Source organism: Leucoraja erinacea, chromosome 14 (genome assembly GCF_028641065.1).
Source record: "Leucoraja erinacea ecotype New England chromosome 14, Leri_hhj_1, whole genome shotgun sequence".
In the NCBI taxonomy this organism is placed as follows: domain Eukaryota; kingdom Metazoa; phylum Chordata; class Chondrichthyes; order Rajiformes; family Rajidae; genus Leucoraja; species Leucoraja erinaceus.
The window spans coordinates 4,282,018-4,303,484 of NC_073390.1; positions in this window are offsets into that span (position 1 = coordinate 4,282,018).

Here is a 21,467-nt window from a genome sequence, read left to right on the forward strand (position 1 = left end):
TGCGGGAGCCCTGAAAAGCGGTCTCCCTCCAGGGACCCGTGGGCTCCCGGTGCCGCCGTCCGCCAGACCCGCAGTTGCAGCCTCCGAATCTCCGGAGGTCGGGCCGCAGCAGCAGCAGCGCTCCACCACCGCTCCACCCGCTCCGGACTCGGCCAGCTCCGCAACGGTGAGGTGAGTCGTTGGCACCAGAGCCCCCGATCTTCCTGTTGGAGGCCGCTCCTCGTTGCAGCCCCAACGACAACAGAGACCCGACAAAGAAAAGGTCAGGTCTCCCGTGCAGGGAGAGATTTAAAAGTTACCCCCTCCCATCCCACCCCAACCCCCCCACACACATACCCCAACAAAAAATAACAAAAACTACATAAAAACATAGACAAAAAATAATAAAAACGCAGACGGGCTGCAGAGGCCGCTGCTGACGAGAGTCGCGCCGCCTACCGAAAAAGTATAACTCCAACTACAGAGTCAAGGTGACTACAACTTTCAATATATTGTTGACATTTTTGGATACCATGCTCAAAATTGTCATCAACTAGCTTGCTGAACTGTAGAAGAAAATGGGCCTTTCATTAAACAGTTGCAAACAAAGGTCCTCTGTCAACCTGTTCCATTTGTACAACAATGGTACCACCTCCTGCAACTCTAAAAACAAAGGTCACTTCCCATATCTCAAGAGCCGACCTCTACATTATAGAAAGATATTGAAGATGAAATTCACCACCATTTCAAGGATGAAAGCACAACCTTTGGCCATCTGTGGAAAGTAATGTGCCAAGGACCTCAAATCCTGAACCAATCTCCTGGTCTATCAGGTAACAATAATCTCTGCCCCACTTTACCCTTCAGAAAGAAAGATAATCTACAGTAGACATCTCAGACCTGAAGATATCGCACCAATGTTACGTTTGCAATTTTTTATAATCCATGCACATGCTGAACCAAAGTCAGCCAGCTCCCCCAGGGCAGCATTATCAGCCTCAAGCCTCTAAATGCACTGGCTCACTCTCAGAGATGGGAAGCACCGTGTCATTCCCGATACCAGACTCCATAGCAAGAACTATTCTTTTGGCCCTGGCAATAGCAAGAGATTATCAGAAGATTAGGGGAAATGATAGGAAACGTAGGTGGCACAGCGGTAGAGTTGCTGCCTTACAGCGCTTACAGCGCTTACAGCACCAGAGACCCGGGTTCCATCCCGACTACGGATGTTATCTGTGCGGAGTCTTTGTACGTTCTCCACGTGACTGCGTGGGGTTTTCTCCAAGATGTTCGGTTTTCTCCCACACTCCAAAGACGTACAGGTTTGTAAGTGCATTGGCTTGGTATAAATGTAAAATTGTCCCTAGTGTTAATGGTCGCTGGTCGGAGTGGACCTGGTGGGCCACAGAGCATGTTTCCGCGCTGTATCTCTAAATTGAACTAAACTAAACCAAGCATGTCACTAATAATGTAATATCCTCACCAATTCATGGCAATCTCGGGCCGGTGTCCGGTCAACGTGGGAGGAGCGTCTGGGTTGCCACTGAGCATCTTGGATCCCTTCATTTGAAGGAAACAACATAGGAAAATTAATGGAAGACCCTAACTCACAAACTACCCATCTGACCACCCTACCAATGTAGCATGGTTGTGGATCTCACATTGATCTCGGCAGGCCCTTCACAACCTACAGCACTGGAAAGGAGGAAAACCATCCTCAACCTCAAGAAATGGCCTAAGAAGAAAAATAAAAAGATTGAGTGTGATGCAGCTTATGGCCGTTCTTCATAGGTACATAGATGCGTAGACAATAGGTGCAGGAGCAGGCCATTCGGTCCTTCAAGCTAGCACTGCCATTCAAAATGATCATCCACAATCAGTACCCCGTGCATGCCTTCTCGCCATATCCCTTGATTCCGCTAGCCCTAAGAGCTCTATCCAACTCGCTTTTGAATGTATCCACTGAATTGGCCTCCACTGCCTTTTGAGGTAGAGAATTCCACAAATTCGCATCTCTGTAGGTTGTCTTTCTTCGTCAGTAGATTCTCCCCCTCTAAGGTGCTTTGCTTGGGGACCTGCATTAAATATAACCTAGAGGAGTGGGAAAGGAAACAAGGGTTCGGATGATAATCCTAACAACATTTGCACATATCCAGAAGGCATGAAATACACCAAGATGGCTGAATGTACTATTTTCCAGTACACCAAAGAGGCACAACTAATTTTACGGATGTACTCAGGGCAGAGCCTTATATATGCTACTGGTTGCCTCTCCAGCACATTCGACATTAGGTGCACATGCCCTGATTTTGCTCTTCTCTTGATCATTGGACATGAGTGCAGTTTACCTTACTGAAAGGGTAAGAGACATGAATGTTGTTATTGACCGTGTGAGGGAAACAACGAAGGGGCAAGTTTATTTTTAATATGAGAATGAAAGTCATCTCCTTTTGCTTGGTTGTAAATTAAATAATGGAAGAGAGTGCTGCAGGTAGGGTGCAGGACTCTTGCCATTTGTTATTCAAATAAAGAAAAGTGTAGTTAATCAAAACACTTCATAGAGTGATACAGTGTGGAAACAGGCCCTTCGGCCCAAATTATCCCAGCTACACTAATCCCATCTGCCAGTGTTTGGTCCATATCCCTCAAAACCTGTCCTATCCATGTACCTGTCTCATTGTTTCTTAAACGTTGTAATCTTAAATGATGCGATAGTCCCTGCCTCAACGACCTCCTTTGGGCGGTACGGTGGCGCAGCGGTAGAGTTGCTGCCATACAGTGTCAGAGACCCTGGTTCGATCCTGGCTACGGGTGCTTGTCTGTACGGAGTTTGCTCATTCTCCCCGTGACCTGTGTGGGTTTTCTCCGAGAACTTCGGTTTCCTCCCACACTCCAAAGACCAACAGATTTGTAGGTTAATTGGCTTGGTATTAAAAAAAGTTTAAATTGTCCCTAGTGTTGGATAGTGTTAATGTGCAGGGATCGCTGGTCGGTGCGGACTTGGTGGGCCGAAGGGCCTGTTTCCACGCCGTATTTCTAAACTAAACTAAACTAATCTAAACTGCCTCCTCTGGCTGCTCATTACATACACCCACCACCCTTTGTGTGAAAATGTTACCCTCAGATTTCTATTAAAATCTTTCCCCTTCACCTTAAACCTATATCCTCTGGTCCTCGATTCCCCTACTCCCGTCTCTCTGTTCATCTACCCAATCTATTCTTCTCATGATTTTATACACTTCAGAGGATGACACTATCAGAGCTGGTGACCTCCTCTCTCTTGACAATCTTGGCAATCTGCCAAGCAAAGCTGAGATACATTAATGCCTTCCTTATCCTTGCTTCTACCAGATCAGCCACCAGGGAAGCTTCCAAGAACACCGGCACTGAACTGTTAAGCATTTCTCAGATTATTTTTCCATTAACTTCCATTAACTTAAAAGCACAGCAAACAACAAGGCATGCTTCCACAAGTTACGGGGTGCTTTAAATAAGCTACTGGCCTATTCATAGATTACCATACACAGAAAACACACCTATCCCTTAGACTCCTTTTTTTTGTCATCTCATCTCAACGATGATTTGCATAACTAGGCTAAAAAATGTCAACATTTTGAATTCTGAATTAGCATGGCAGCCATTTCAATTCCCAGCAATGTATGGAAACATGAAAGCCTATTGGGAATGCTGGACCGTTTGGTTCTGGAGGTGAACACACGCAACAATAGGCAACAATGTGCTGAAGATGGACACAAAATGCTGGAGTAATAGCCCTGTACCACAGTATGAGTTCATTCCAATAGTTCTCCCGAGTTTGCCCTGATTCGAACTCGGAGATTTACGGCAATGGCCACTCGTCGGTACTCGGGGCTCTCGTGGACATTATTCAACATGTTGAAAAATCTTCACGAGTCTTCCCGTGCTTACCTGCCATTAGCAGGGGTGGAAATCCTGGGGGAGGGGGGGGCGGAGGGGACACGTCCCCCCCCCCACTGTATTGAGAGGTGGGGTACATCCCCCTCAAGTTTTTGTAATCCGGATTTTAAAACCCGGTGAAATCTCCGCTTTCCGCGAGACAGTGGAGGTGGGACTGCTGATCGAGGGCGCCGATTGGACGAGAGAGACGTCGGTCAGCAGGCAACGGGGGCGGGACATGATGTTTCAGCGCGATCATTGGAGGAGGGAGACGTGGAACAGACCTACGCCTCATCCGCAGCCAGGATCGATCCCGACTCTCCAGCGCTGTCCCGTCCTCACCCGAGTGCCCCCCCCTCCCCCCATGGCTGGCCAGAGAGGTCGAGAGTCAGATGGGCGTGGTGCCCACAGGCTCACAGCCAGCGCAGAGAAGCAGCGCAAAACCCAGCGCAACTCTGCCTGTCCCACCAGGTTAACCTACTTGCGGAAAATATGGCCAGCGTGGAGAAGCAGCGCTGGTGGCCCTTCAGTCCAGGCAGGGCTGTAGGTTAACCCGGCGAGACAGGCAGAGTTGAGCTGCATTTAGCACTGGATTGAGCCTCCGAAGCCTCGCGCGCGTGTGTGTGTTAGTGTGCGCAGGCGTGCGCGGCCGCCAAAACATTGTGTCCCCCCTGTCTCCCGGTCCCCTCCATATTTTGATTGCGATTTCCGTGCCTGGCCATTAGCGAGTCTGCCCGAGTACCTGCCATTTGCGTAACGATCCGCTAAGAGACGTCCCCGAGCTCCGACGTACCCGCTACGTTCATTCTCCGTGCTTACCACGAGTTCGATTTTTTTTTAAACTCAGGAGAGCTCTTGGAATGAACTTGTACTGTGGGACAGGACTTTAACTCAGCAGGACTGGCAGCATCTCTGGATGGGTGACAGGATGGGTGACGTTTCGGGTCAAGACCCTTCTTCAGAGTGTGCTGATGTCGTCAGACCCTTACATTTCAAATTTGTCAAGAGGCGAAGAAAGAAAGCCGGAGCCAAGCTGGGGTTACCTCATTATGCTACTGATAATGGAAATGGTGATTTTGTCTGTCCTTCTTTTTGTGACCATTCCTCCACCATTGCAGCCAGAGGTAAAGTCAACCTCTATATTCACAAACATGTAGCAGCTTTGTGTGAACTGTTAATAGGAATCTGATGGGTAACTTTTTCACACAAAGGCAGATGGGTGTATGGAACAAGCTGCCAGAGGAGGTAGCTGAGGCAGGGACTGTCCCAACATTTATGAAACAGCTAGACATATACATGGATAGGAGAGGTTTGGAGGGATATGGACCAAACGCAGGCAGGTGGGACGAGTGTAGCTGGGGCCTGCTGGCCGGTATGGGCAAGTTGGGCCGAAGGGCCTGTTTCCATACTGTATCACTATAACTGTATAACTCTATGTTCCATTAAGCCCATGGTTTTATTGTTCTTAAGCCATGAACCTTGAGGGATGCTTCTGTCATCGAAATGCAGTTATGGAAAACTGCTTGTGAAAAAGTGAGTGAAAAGTTCTAAAGGAAATATTCTTTCAGGCTTCATTCCTATAGAGGATGACAGCTGATTCAGTGTATCAAGACAAGCCACTTTTGAGGAATGACTTATTTGTTGAAGTTAAAAGGCCTTGGTTTTAAAGCAGTAACACCTGCTTTCAGATACAGCACAAGCTCCAGAAAAACTACTATTGTGATGGGCCAGCGCTTTATTTCAATCTTTGGTCAATGTTTGTTGAACTGGGATAGCTCAGAAGAATTTCCCTACGTGGGATTTGCTTTGAAATCATTGCAGTTGAGCATGAAAATGAGCCTGTTTGATGAACACTGATGAGCAATCACCCTGTTGCATTTTACACAACATCACAGAGGAATGTATTCTAAACAGATTGCCTTTCTTATCCTTTTATAAACACATTTCCCCCTTAATTTGTACTTTAGTTGACATGAATGTCTATTTATTTACTCTGAAACAAAGGAAGTACCAGTGCACCTGGCTCTCTTAAAATTGTGGAATCAAAATTCAGAATTGTGTGACAGGGGTAAAGAAAAAGAGAAATTAAGTATTTTTCCACTTTAAGTGTTTGATCTCTATTGGATTACAAACGTGTGTGATAAGATTAAATATGCTGCTAATATCTGAACGTTTGAAAAGGCCTGATAGCCTTAATAAGATTGGTAATTCTGGAGTCCATGTTCTCCAAACACCAAGGAAGTGTAGATTAAACAAATCATTCAAAATAATGAATTAAAATGAAAAAGATGGTTTAAAACTAATGGAATGTCTGCACTGTAACCATTTTCTGTCCTTGAATAATATTTTTACTTTTATAAAGTAATTCCAGATATGCAAGTTACAAATTTGCTCTGTGCAATAACTCAAAGCAAATTTGATGCCAAGTTATAACCATATATATTATTTTCAGAACAACCATAACCCTCCATTATATATGTTTTTCAGAACAAATAAAAAAATGTGGTGCACTGCTGCATAATTTATATCTTTATGGAGAAATTGCTGATTTTTTGATGATTTCATAATGCCTAAATCAGCCTTTTTTTGCCGTTTTGCTAAAAGGTCGTGCTATTTTCTCCAGTTGTACCGTGATTACAATGACGTTTTCTATGTTAACACATTAATATTAATGTCATTATTAATGTGTTAACATAGTATAACTTGCAAGAAGATTTCCACCACCGGGTACGCCCCAGTCGGTTGCTCATTCGTTCGTGCTGCTGCCCGCTAGTTCAGTCTTCTCCAAGATCTATCTAAGAAAGAACTGCAGATGCTGGAAAAATCGAAGGTAGGCAAAAAATGCTGGAGAAACTCAGCGGGTATGGAGAGAAGGAATAGGCGATGTTTCGGGTGGAGACCCTTCTTCATACAGATGTGGGAAGGGGCGGGAAAAAGAAAGAACGAGGCGGAGACAGTAGGACTAGAAGGAGAGCTGGGAAGGTTGAGGGGGAGGAGGGAGAAGACAAGGGCTATCTAAAATTAAAGAAGTCAATGTTGACACCGCTGGGGTGTAGACTACTCAAGCAAAATACCCAAGTTGTCTCCTCACTACATTTACTGCTGACTCCAATCGCAAATCTGAGTTTTCGAGTGATCTGAAATTCATTGATTTTGGAATTCCACTGTGGAAAATGGAAAACAAATCTCTCAGAGGTTTTTAGAGAAATACGCAGAGGAACATATACCAAGCGAGTCATCATTACGGAAAAATTATGTTGACAGCAACTTCAATATTGTTGTGCATAAAATTAGAGATGAAGTTGCACGCAATAAAATATGTATCTCAATAGACGAGATAACCGATGCTGTGGGGAGATATGTTGCCAATGTGGTCATTGGTACACTGGAGGCAGGTCAACCATCAAAGGAGTATTTGTTGACATCGGAAGTATTGGAGAAGTCAAACAGCTCAACTATTGCTCAGTTGTTTACATCTTAACTTGCTGTACTTTGGCCAGAAGGTTTGTGACTGATGCAGCTCCGTACATGAAAAAAGCTGCTCATGCTCTTAAAGTTTTATTCCCCAAAATGTTGCATTTGACATGCTTAGCTCAAGGATTTCATAGAATTGCCAAGAAAATACGTAGCTTGTTTCCAAATGTCAATCGCCTAGTTTCCAATGTCAAGAAAATCTTCCTCAAAGCACCGTGCAATTGTTCAAGGAAATGGCACCCAAGACTCCGCTACCTCCTCAGCCCGTTTTGATTAGGTGGGCACATGGTTCTCTGCTGTACTCTACTATGCTGCAAATTTTGAAAAGATTAAAGAAATCGTCAACTGTTTTGAAGAAGAAGAATCTGCTGCACAGGATCGTCAGTGAAATAATGCAGAAAAAGTCCCTCCACCGCGATCTTGTGTTTATTGCTTCCATTTTTGCAAACTTCCCACAAGCTATCACTTCCCATGAGAAACGTAGCGAGACATTAGTGAATAACTTGCAAGTTTTCAACAAAGTAACTGACGGTGTTCGTAAAATTCCTGGCGATGTAGGTAAAGACATACAAGGAAAATGTGAGAGAGTGATTTTAGCTAACAAAGATCTTGAAGAAATACAAAACATAGCTAAAGTTCTCAAAGGTAGTTGTAATGCACAAGATATCAACATGAATATAGAGTCTGTAGCTTGTTTCGGGTATGCACCAGTGGTCTCAGCTGAGGTAGAAAGAAGTTTTTCACAACTGAAGCATATTCTGTCTGACAGACGGCATAGTTTAACACCAGATAATTTGAATAAATTGTGAGTAATTATGTGCAACCAGGTAACTTTGGTCATTTAATGTGGTGTAGCTTTATATTATCATTTTAAACCATATTTTAGTGGTGGAAATATATGCCTTTTTATGCTTTTTTTTGTCAATAAATGCCTTTTTCATGCCTTTTTTGTAATTTTATTATGCTATTTTGCCTGCCTATTTTAGTTTTTTAGTGCCTAAACATCCTGGCCCTAATAATTAGCAATTTTTTTTTGTTTGATTCTTCTTCAATTTATGTGTTATTGATTATTCTATTACTGATTGACACTACCTTATGTAGACACAAAATGCTGGAGAAACTCAGCGGGGTAGGCAGCATCTCTGGATAGAAGGAATGGATGATGTGTCAGGTCTCAACCTGAAACGTTACCCATTCCTCTATCCAAAAATACTGCCAACAACGCTGAGTTACTCCAGCATTTTGTGTCTATCTTTTGCATAAACCAGCACCTGCAGTTCCTTCCCACATATACTGTATTCAAATGTGTCTGGTTATCAAATACATATACAAATAGGAAAATAGTTATTTGACAACCAAAGCTATCAAAGTTTGCCAGGACAGTGTTGGGGTCAGGCCTCCGAATTCATCACCTCGAGACCTGGTGACAGGTACATAACCAAGACTGGGGATAGTGTAGCCACAAAATCTTAATGTAGTCAGAGAGCTAGTGGGGAGATTGAGGACAGACTGCTGGACAGATGAAGCACTACTCAGTCAAATGTCCACAAATGTACAGGGACTTGGTTAGTATGGCGTACAGTTTTGGTCACCAAATCTAAGGAAAGACATTCTTGCCATAGAGGGAGTACAGAGAAGGTTCACAGACTGATTCCTGGGATGCCAGGACTTTCATATGAAGAAAGATTGGATAGACTCGGCTTGTACTCGCTAGAATTTAGAAGATTGAGGGGGGATCTTATAGAAACTTACAAATTTCTTAAGGGGTTGGACAGGCTAGATGCAGGAAGATTGTTCCCAATGTTGGGGAAGTCCAGGACAAGGGGTCACAGTTTAAGGATAAAGGGGAAATCCTTTAAGACCGAGATGAGAAAAAACATTTTTCACACAGAGAGTGGTGAATCTCTGGAATTCTCTGCCACAGAAGGTAGTTGAGGCCAGTTCATTGGCTATATTTAAGAGGGAGTTAGATGTGATCCTTGTGGCTAAAGGATCAGGGGGTATGGAGAGAAGGCAGGTACAGGATACTGAGTTGGATGATCAGCCATGAATGGCGGTGCTGGCTCGAAGGGCTGAATGGCCTACTCCTGCACCTATTTTCTATGTTTCTATGTACTCTCCCTCATGGCAGACTCTGAGCAATACATTAGTTTTCGTTCCTAGCACAGGACAACTCATGTGAATTTTTATGATTCCAGTCTCACCTTAGCCAGTGGCAATGAGCATTCAGTCTTTGTGACCATCCTACACAGGAATGGAGTTACCAAGCAACCAACCAAAGAAACTCAAACTAAATCTTTCCTGTATTTTTCAAATGTTTAACCTGAACCGGGGAGCAGAGGTCTAAGTAACCATGTTTCTATACTCTCATCTTTTGCAACCTGTATAGGCCAAACATTTGCCACAAGTCGAAGACTTTTAAGAGAGCAGCTTTGCTACCTCTAGACTACTGTAGTCAAGAGCATCAGTTATTCATAGGTCAACGTAGTTACAAAGGCCCTTAATCAATCAGTAGTGTCTGAATATGATGTCATCTACATTTTCGAGGACCTTTTAGAATGTGTCAGCTTGTTGGTCTCATGGACTAAAGGGAATGCAAATGGATGCTGTCAGGACTTTTAAAGCCTTTTCAAGCCAAATGCATGGGCTGGAAAGGAATGTTAACGTTTAACTAGATACACAATAAAGACATGTGGCAGCTTTTCTAATGGATGGAGTACATAGCTTCAAGTATTTAACAACACACCAGGTTGCCAAAGCATACAAAATGATGCAGGTTCATTCCTATCAAGTTTACTGTTACAAAATTCACAAATGTGAATGAATGTGTTTTCAAGGAAATGTGTTATCCAATATAAAAATAGTGATTGAGATGGAATGAAGCATTATGTTGAAACGATATTTGAAATGACATGTTTGAAATATATGTGTAATTGGGCTGAATTATATAAATGAATTCAACTTCAAATATTATCATAAATTCTTAATTGCTAACTTATTGATTTACTTTTTGACTGCATGTCACATTTAGAATGAGCTGCTTAAGTGTACCATCATTATAACTGGAGTCATGAGATTTAGTCATTTCCAGTAATATGTCTTCAGGTGCGAATAAATGGTAAATCAAAAATGATTACAGATATATTTAATCATTCATGAACATTTGCAATTTTTGCTCTCTAGATGTGCATTTCAAATTAACCTGTTCCTCATTTACTTTGGATCTGTTTTAATTAAATCTATCAACTTACAACCTACTCAGCCACATACAGTAGTGGCAGTATATTTCTTCCTGATACTGATTTGATACAAGATCTATACTTTTTAAAAAGATAAAAAGAAAGAAATGTACAAACGTTTACTTGTAACTCCGGTCTATTGATGACATTTAGTAAATGAACAATTTGCCAAAATAAGTCCCTGAAAATTTAAAAAGTTTTGTGTTCATTTCAGTAAAAGGATGAGTATATATTCTGGGTGCAATAAGACAGCAGACAACCAAGTGTACTCTCCCCTGATCCATGACCCTATATAGCTTGGGGTCACTGACCAATGACATGTGACCTGCAGAAGTTAATTCCCACAGAACAACAGCAACCCTCTGCCCTGGCCATATTCTATTACATTTTGATACTAAATTAATTGTTTGTCTTCTCACAGAGAAGATCTCTGACCCTTTAAGCCAAATCCAAAAGCAGCTAGAAATACATATTACAATTGTCCGTTCAAGTGATGGTCTACTAATTGAAATTAATATTCTAATTTATACCTTTTAGAAACGCTGTCAATGGGATAAGATATTCTTCCCTTTTGCACAGAAGCAGAAATCAATCATGCTCTGTTTCACCATGCGTGACTATAGATAACCAATTAGGTTCTACATATATAACGAGTTCACATTCCCACAAATGTTTATTGCCAGCCCTCAAGTATTAGGTGAACTGCTTTGACTTAAGGGAGAAGATGCTATTAGATGGTGACTAGCTATTCACCTTGCTGCACCAGGGCATTTACACAAATGTCTGTATGCAAAAGGTCTAACAGTTATTTACTGAACTGCTGCCATTGAAACAGCTATGGAGTCTGAAGAAGGATCTCGACCCGAAACCTCACCTATTCCTTCTCTCCCGTGATGCTGCCTGTTCCGCTGAGTTACTCCAGCTTTTTGTGTCTATCTTTGGTTTAAACCAGCATCTGCAGTTCCTTCCTACACATGGTTCCAATGGGAATCGGTAGACAATTTCCCCATGTCTGCTACTGTTTTACAGAAGTCTAAGTATGTCAACATATCCAATATTTTTGGTTCCTATGATGGATTTTCATCGGTTATAGAAAACGTGCTGTTCAGTTTGGTAGTGGATCCAATTCACACTTCATTGCATTCTTGAGTTTTTGCACTCCCTTCTTGATCGACAGGAGGAGGTGTTTGGTTGACAGTTCAGTTTTGCAGCAAGTTGATGAATGTCCAAGATAACAGATGGTAACATTCTGACATTCAACACAAGTCCCTTTATGAAGTTTCACGGTTTACTTTGGCTAGTGATTAAATACACATTATTTAAATCTGCCCTAAAAATAGAGAACCTTCATAAAGCACACTGTTATAAAAGATGACTCAGATTTAACAGGGGACATATATACTTACTATATATCAACAGTAAAATGGTTGTGAACTTTCATTATGCAAACTGCAATGTGTAATAAATGTCCTGCACCTCAAATTCAAAATGGATTAGGTATCTGTATAATGAGTAAAACAGGTAGTGTTAAACTAACCAAGCTTAGGAAAAAGATTACGATCTTTGTGAAGAAGGGTCTCGACCCGAAATGTCACCCATTCCTTGTCTCCAGAGATGCTGCCTATCCCGCTTAGTTACTCCAGCATTTTGTGTCTATCTTTGGTTTAAGCCAACATCTGCAGCTTTCTTCCTACACTACAATTAAAGTTGGTATTTTTCGATTTAGCAAACCCTACCCCACCAACTCTTCATCTCCTATAGGTAGTGATAGTTAGTTAGAAATTGTGTTCATATGTTGAGAGGTCATACACACCATACCAAATAAATGATATATATTTTTGTCAGATGATATTTCAAACTGAAAAAAATGGTCTCGACTCGAAACATCATTCGTCCATTTCCCTCCACAGATGCTGTCTGACCCGCTGAATTTCTCCAGAAGTTTGTTTTTTTACTTAGGATTTCAACATCAACTGTATGTTGGGTCTCCATTGATATATATTTGCTTATCTGGGCAATAAAAGTGGGTAGCTTCCCCAACTGGAGTAGGATCAGAGCCAAGCCCAACATTTTCTCATCCACCATCAATAATGTGTTATAACAGCTGAGAGCAAAGGAGAGATGAGAGAGAGCAGGAACATTTTCTTATATTTCTATTCTCGAACTCAGGAGCACTGATTCTTAATTGCAGCCGATCAAGTTATGCTGCAAGTTATACTTCTGAAGAAGGGTCTCGACCCGAAACTTCACCTATTCCTTCTCTCCAGAGATGCTGCCTGTCCCGCTGAGTTACTGCAGCATTTTGTGTCCGTTCAGTTTAAACCAACATCTGCAGTTCCTACCTACACAAGTTATACTGCAAGTGGCTGAGTCAGTGCAACAAATCAAAGAACCTAAGGCTGATCTCCTCTGCTTGGCTCAATGTCACATCATGTAAGGCATTATCTTACAGAAATTTCTCACTATAAGTGTGTGTATTTTATAGGCATATGCAATATATTAGAACATGGCATAACAAATATTTCAAGGCACACTATGCACAATAAGGGTCCCTGCGAATATTTCAGATTCACAATGGCTTACCTGTGACATTTTTCATAGTAAAAGAGCTCTAGCAGAAGCCAATGTCTAGGTGCAGATTTGATGGATGTTGTTTATAAGAACAACTAAAGGCCATTTCTTCAAGAAATCAACATGTTCTGGAGAAGGCAGGAAAAAATCTGTAAAGGATCAAAACACCTTGGAGCCAATAAATCATTTAAATAAATAAATAAATATAGTGGGGGGGGTGGGGGGGGGGAGTGTTTGTGACAGCATTGTTCCCATGAATGGGAGCACAAGGCAGCGAATGAACTGGAAGCATAGTCAGCTACAAGGTTCCCTCAACACACAGTGTTTGTGTTTACCCCATCATGCCTAACACTAAAACTGAATCAGAACAGCCTTTCACAATCATTTTAAGTTTTCAGACAGCTACTTGTAACCAGCAGGCATTTATGTAGTCAAAATAGGTAGAGTGTATACATATATTTATTTTGTACCTTTAAGCCTTTGTAGTGCATTAAGCAATCTTTCTTACACGTCTGTTACTTAAATTGAACAGGATTTAAGTGCATTGTAATGGGAACAGTGTGCAGACATTCAAACTATTTAATGCATGGGGTATTTACTGAACACAATGGTTCTTCATTTTAGTCGTATCACAAAGTTAGAGAAGGTTTCATGCATTTCGACATTAACATGCAGGTAGAGCAAGCAATTAGGAAGTCAAAAGGTGCTTCAGCTTTTTATTGCGAAAGGATTGGAGCACAAAAGTAAGGAAGTCTTACAGAGATTAAACAGGGCTTTCATGTTTTTTTTTACTTTGGGCTCCTGCCATTTTTAGTACTTCTGCCAAAAGAAGGCAATGTGTGCCCTGGAGTCAGAAGAATGCAAACCCACTAGATTGTGAATGGGGTGGTGTCTATGGAGAGAGATTGCTTAAACTTGGCCTACACTCAGTGGTGCTCAGAAGAAAAGGAGCTGATCTCACTGAGGCATACAAGATCCGAGGAGTACTGAGTTTAGTAGATGTTCAGCGATTGTTTCAACAGGCATGACACGAAAATCCAGGGAACAGTGTCGGAATAGGGAATTGGCCACAAAGAACTGAGGTGAGGAGAAATTCATTTATGCAGAGAGTTGTAAACCTTTGAAATTTTCTACCCCAAAGGCACAGACAATAGACAATAGGCAATAGGTGCAGGAGCAGACCATTCGGCTCTTCGAGCCAGCACCGACATTCACTGTGACCATGGCTGATCATCCACCATCCACCATCAGTAACCCCGTTCCTGCCTTCTCCCCATATCCCTTGACTCTGCTATCTTTAAGAGCTCTATCTAACTCTCTCTTGAAAGCATCCAGAGAATTGGCCTCCACTGCCTTCTGAGGCAGAGAATTCCACAGATTCACAACTCTCTGGGTGAAAATGTTTTTCCTCGTCTCCGTTCTAAATGGACTCCACTTATTCTTAAACTGTGGCCCCTGGTTCTGGACTCCCCCAACATCGGGACCATGTTTCCTGCCTCTAGCGTGCCCAATCCCTTAATAAAATTATAGGTTTCAATAAGATCCCCACTCTTCCTTCTAAATGTCAGTGTATACAAGCCCAGTCGCTCCATTCTTTCAGCATATGACGGTCCCGCCATCCCGGGAATTAACCCCTTGAACCTACGCTGCACTCCCTCAATAGCACGAATGTCCTTCCTCAAATTTGGAGACCAAAACTGCACACAATACTCCAGGTGTGGTCTCACTAGGGCCCTGTACAACTGCAGTAGAACCTCTTTGCTCCTATACTTAACTCCTCCTGTTATGAAGGCCAACATGCCATTCGCTTTCTTCACTGCCTGCTGTACTTGCATGCTTACTTTCAGTGACTGATGAACAAGGACACCCAGATCTCGTTGTACTTCCCCTTTTCCTAACTTGACACCATTCAGAGTTATCTGCCTTCCTGTTCTTGCCACCAAAGTGGATAACCTCGCATTTATCCACATTAAACTGCAACTGCCATGCATCTGCCAACTCACCCAACCTGCATCCTCATAGCATCCTCTTCACAGTTCACACTGCCACACAGTTATGTGGCATCTGCAAATTTGTTAATATTACTTTTAATCCGTTCATCTAAATCATTGATGTATATTGTAAATTGCTGCGGTCCCAGCACCGAGCCTTGCGGTATTCCGTTAGTAACTGCCTGCCATTCTGAAAGGGACCCGTTAATCCCTACTCTTTGACTTCCCATCTGCAAACCAATTTTCTATCCATGTCAGTACCCTACCCCCAATACCATGTGCTCTAATTTTGCCCACTAATCTCCTGTGGGACCTTATCAAAGGCTTTCTGAAAGTCCACGTACACTACATCCACTGGCTCTGTAGGTTAATTGGCTTGGTAAATGTAAAAATTGTCCCTAGTGTGTGGAGGATAGTGTTAATATGCGGGGATCACTGGTCGGCGCGGACCCGGTGGGCCAAAGTGCCTGTTTCCGCGCTGTATCTCTAAACTAAACTAAACAGACAATGATAGGGTGATGGGTGTGGGGAGGAAGCAGCTCCCTTGTGTAAGATGCACGATCACAGGATGTTGCCATGTTAGTGTCTGATCACTGATCTGATTGCTATCTCAGCTCTGCATTCCATCTACCAACAGCATTGTTTTACCCCTTGCTTTTCATGAATGCATCTACTTCTGCCTTAACAATATTCCATGACTGTTTCCACTGCCCTTTAATGAAGAGAGTTTCAGAGACTTACAGCCTTCTAACAGAGAAACATATTACTTCAACCTTGTCTTAAATCTTTAAACAGTGACCGACCCCGAGTTCTAGTTTCCACCACAAGCTCTCCGCGTGCACCCTTTAAAGCTTCATCAGGCTTTCACACACTTCAATGTAAGACCCTCATTCTTCTCAACCCTAACAGATTCCACACCAGCCACTGCTGTTTTTGCTCAAAAGCTACTCACCCATTCCAAGTATTAATCAAAAATCATATGAAGCAAAATGAAATGTTCCTTAATTTTTCCCGTTGAGCCTTCCCCGGATGTCTGCAATGCAGTCGTACACAAAACAAAGTATCAAAAGTTTCACATCAGCGTTGAGACAACTTACAAGAATTCTAAGACCAAGTTTCTGAGAGAGATAGTGACCCTGACAATGACTCGTCGGCACCTATTGTTGTGTGCTTCTTAAGGGGCTGTCCCACTGCGGCAAGCTAATCCGCGAGTTAAGAAGAGTGTCTTCCATCTTCAAGCTCGAGGGCACTCGCCTGGAAAACCTCGAGCTGGATTGACTGCAGCATTGAAACCGCGAGCTAGATCGACCGACCACACACACACACACACACACCGACTGCAAAGGCAGGGGCCAGGGAAAGCGGGGGAGCGCTGTCTGAAATTCAGACCCGCGATGAAGAGGAAGGTAAAAGACGGTTGCGCAGTGTACGGTAAGTCCTTTAGAGAGCGCGGAGGGGGTGGGGAAGAGAAGGGGAAGGGGGGAGAAGGGGGGAGAAGGGGAGAGAAGGGGTGTAGTTGAAGCTGCCAGTAGGCAGGAACTTCCCTCGAGCATGAAGGAGAGGTCCAGTGACCTCAATGGACCTCCTAGGACCACGTGTCGACCATGCTGCGAGTTTGAGTCGCGGGCAAACTTGTCTAAACTTGCAGATTAGGTCGCCGCAGTGGGACAGCCCCTTTAAGGTTTCTCTTTGGACTCTGAAAGCTACAGGTGAAGTTTTCCTCCTTTGTTAGAAATTTTCTCCTCAACTTTACTCATTTATAATCTGATGAGCATGGGATCACATCACTTTTTTACTAGATCTGTAGTATTTATGGGCATTTAATTTGGAAAGGGAACCTGCTGAAACTACCCGCTAGTGTGATGGCAGAAATCTCGGTTTAAGTTAGTCTACTTCAGCGCTGTGAGACGCTCTGCCTCTGAGATGTTTCCGATCCTTTAAATAATGTTCAGTTTCAAGTTTCAAAGTTATTAAAAGTATTTAAAAGGAGATTCTTATTTGAGTGAAGAGAACCAGTCATGATTCAAACCAAAACTTTGAAAGCCAGAGAAATGATTCGGGGCTAGAAGTGAATTTCGCATCACAGACTATCCCATATTAATGATTGTCAAGTCAAGTCAAGTCAAGTTTATTTGTCACATACACATATACGAGATGTGCAGTGAAATGAAAGTGCAAAAGACAAACAACAAAACAACCAAACAAATTATAAACACAATCATAACACACATATTCTTTTACATAGTAAATAATGGAAGGAAAAACGTTCTGTAGAGTTAGTCCCTGGTGAGATAGGCGTTTACAGTCCGAATGCCTCTGGGAAGAAACTCCTTTTGTGCGTTAGCTCTCCAGAAACACACACAATAGGCAGGATACTAGATCAAGCATTCAAAGATATATGATTAAATATGCCATTATATAAGCCAGTAGAGACCAATATGAATGGCATTAGAGAATTGGCAAATTCACTTTGAGACTTATTGGTAGTGGCAGCACCAATGAATGTTGTAATAGTTGTTCTGCTCCAAACCAGTAGGGGTCATTGTGCTTTAGGAGGTTTACCTGTTTTGATCTTTAGCAGACTCCATTTTGGTTGATGGCTGTTAGGGCAGTGGTTACAAATGTGAAGACAAGGGGCTTGTACAAAATAAATGAACTTCCTAGGTGTAGGTTTATTATTGTCACGTGTACAATAGTGAAAATAGTTTTTTTTTGTATGCTAGTCAGTGAAATCAGATAACACTTTAAATAACTACAATCAAGCCAATCTCAAGTACAAGAGGTAGACAAAGAAATAGCTGCAGGCTGCAGAATATAGTTCTTAGCATGGTGGCGCACCAGTTCTAGAGGCAACGTCCAATGTCCGCAATGAGATTGAGGTGAATCGCACTGTACCCTACCTTGTGGAAGGGCCGATCAGAAGCTTGATAAAGAGGGGAAGAAGCTGCCCCAGAGTGGTGGTGCACACTTTCAAGCTTCTGTACCATCTGCCCTGACGGGAGCAGAGAGAAGGAATGACCTGGTTGGGGAAAGTCTTTGATTATGTTGCATGCTTTCCGGGACAGATGAAGTGTAGATGGAATCGATGTTGGGAGCCTGGGCTGTGTGATGGACTGAGCTATACCCACAACTCTTTTTTACCTTCTGCCTTGGATAGAGCTGCTGCCAAACTGTGGAATTCATTACCACAGAAAGGTGTGGAGGCCAAGCCAATGGAGATTTTAAAGGCAGAGATAGATAGATTCTTACTAAGTATGGCTGTCAGGCGTTATGGGGAGAAGGCAGGAGAATGGGGTTAGGAAGGAAAGATGGATCAGCCATGATTGAATAGCCGAGTAGGTTTGATGGGCGGAATGGCCTAATTCTGCTCCTATCACATGAACTTATGAACCGAACAAACCAAGCTGTGATGCAGCCTGAGGGTATGCTTTCTATGGGTCATCTGTAGAAGCTTGTAAGAGTTAGTGGATCGCAGAACCAAGAACCCACCCAGAGGCTCAGTGGGCCGTGGAACCAGAAGGGAGCTGCTCGAGATGTCGAATGTGAGGAGCAAGGGCAGGTGGGAGGCTAAACGGGAGTAATGCCTCCAGCGCCTTCTAGATCAGCTGCAGGAGACACCCCTGGGACACAAAGATGGCCGGTCTAGAAGAGGGAGATGGGTTAACTGGCTGACAGAAGAAGGCCCTGGGCCTTACCTGGTTCAGGAACTGCTCCAGTAGACCAAGCTCATAGGCGGACCGGACTTTGGCAATGGCGTCAAAACATGGCAGTAAATCTGCTAAAAGAATTCCACTGTGCAGTTGCACATGTAACAAATAAAGGTCCATTGAAGAGTCAATGGAGGCATGCTGAATTTCCTCAGTGTCCTCCGGAGGCTGAGGCATTAGTTTGCCTTCTTGGCTGCCACTTCAATATGGCTAGGCACAAAATACTGGAGTAACTCAGCGGGACAGGCAGCATCTCTGGAGAGAAAGAATGGGTGATGTTGCAGGTCGAGACCCTTCTTCAGATGTGGTTGCCCCACGACAGACCGTTCGTAGTATTTACGCCGAGGAACATCAAGCTCCCAAACATTTGCACTTTGGCACCGTTGATGCCGATTGAGGCATGTACTCCTGAAGTTTACAACTGGATCTTTCATCTTGCTGACATTGACGGAAAGGTTGATGTCCTGATGCCATGTTACTAAGCTCTCCATCTCCTTCCTGGACTTGGTCTCGTCTTTGTTCATTCTCCAAACGTGTAGAAGGAGTTAGAGCCAAATATGGCTGCACCGTCATGAGTGCATAGAGAGAGTATAGTTGGGGACTGGGAATGCAGACTTGTAGGGCACTGGCCAAAATTATTGTTGAGTTGGTTGTTGTCCCTTTCCTCACAGATTAGGGTCTGTGGGTTAGAAAACCAAGGATCCAGTGGCAGAGGGAGGTACTGACTCCTGGGTCCAGGAGTTTGGAGATGAGTTTGGATGGGATTATGTATTGAAGGCAATGCTACAGTCAATAAACAGGAATGGTGTCCTTGTTGTCAAGATGTTCCAGAGATGAGTTTTGGACCAAGGAGATACCATCTGAGGGACAAGATTAATCCACATTTGGAAAGGCAACGTTTCAGCAGTGATATTGATCGTGGGTTTATAGTTGGAGATTCTGTCTGAATAGTCTGTGTATTTTGAATGTAACAAAATATATTGATGAGGTCAGTATGATTGATGTAGTCACCAAGACCAGTAAAGCCTTTAATATATAGAGTCATAGTCATACAGCGTGGAAACATGCCTTTCGGCCCAAATTGCCACACAGACAAACTTGTCTCATCTACCCTAGTCCCACCTGCCTGCATTTGGTCCATATCCCTCTAAACCTGTCCTATCCATGTACCTACATAATTGTTTCTTAAACGTTGCAAGAGTCCCTGCTTCAACTACCTCCTATGGCAGCTTGTTCCATACACCCACCATCCTTTGTGTGATAAAGTTACCCCTCAGATTCCTATTAAATCTTTCCCCCTTCACCTTAAACCTATGTTCCCTGGTTCACGATTCCCCTACTCTGGGCAAGAGATGCTGTGCATCTACCCAATCTATTCCTCTCATGATTGTATGCACCTCTATAAGATCTTCACTCATTCTCCTGTGCTCCAAGGAATAAAATCCCAGCCTGCTTAACCTCTCCCTATAGCTCAGACCCCTCGAGTCCTGGCAACACCCTCGAAAATCTTCTCTGTACCCATTCCAACTTGATAACATCTTTCCTGTCACATGGTGCCCAGAACTGAATACACTTCATGGCAGGCTGATCAACAATTCAAATGAACAAATCAACAGAATGATTTGTATATGAATGCAGAATGTATGATTAGTAAATTTGCAAATGACTAAAAATTGCTAGTGTTGTGCTCAGTGAGGAGGATAGTGTGAAGCTGCATAACGATATTGATCAACTGGGAAAGTGATCAGTGCAATTGCAGATGGTATTTAACCCCAATAAGTGCAAGGTGGTGCAGTTTAGGTATCCTATTAATGTCGGACATATACTATTAATAGAAGATCCCCAGGGAAAATGGAGGAGCACGGAGACCTGGGTTTACAAGCTCATAGACCCCTTAAATTGGCAGCACAGGTGGATGAGGTGGTGAAGAACCGTAATGGGTTTGGCTTTCCCCTTGGCTGGGGCATAGAATATAAGAGCGCGGAAGTCATGTTCCTAGTTGTACATATTACCAACAATCCATCCAAGACCAACCACATTGACCTACCACCCTAAAATAAATTACATCAGTGCAAGGATCCTTCCACAGGATACTAAGAAAGTTCATCAAGTCTCCAATGACTCTTACCAACTCTTACGGATGCACCATGGATAGCATACTATTGAGTTGCATCACAGATTGGTTTGGGAACAGCTCTAGATTGCAGAGTTGTATCCCTGTCCATCACACTGACCAGACTCCCCACCACCATCTCCACCAACACCACATTGCCATGGGAAAGCAGCCAACATAATCAAGGACCCTTTCCACAAGGGACATTCCCTCTTCTCCCCTCCCTCGTTGTGCAGAAGATACTAGCTTGAAAGCATGTACCAACAAACATAGCATTTTCTCTTCCATTATGAGATTACTGAATGGTCTTCCCATTTGCGAGGATGCAATTTGATCTTCCAACCCACCTCATGTGGGCATTTGAATTTTTCTCTTGAATTGTAATACTACCATGCCGCCAAACTTTATTTTGCACTGTGGGGTTTTTCTCTTCACACTACTGTTGTACCGCAACCAATGTCACATTAGCATTTTACAA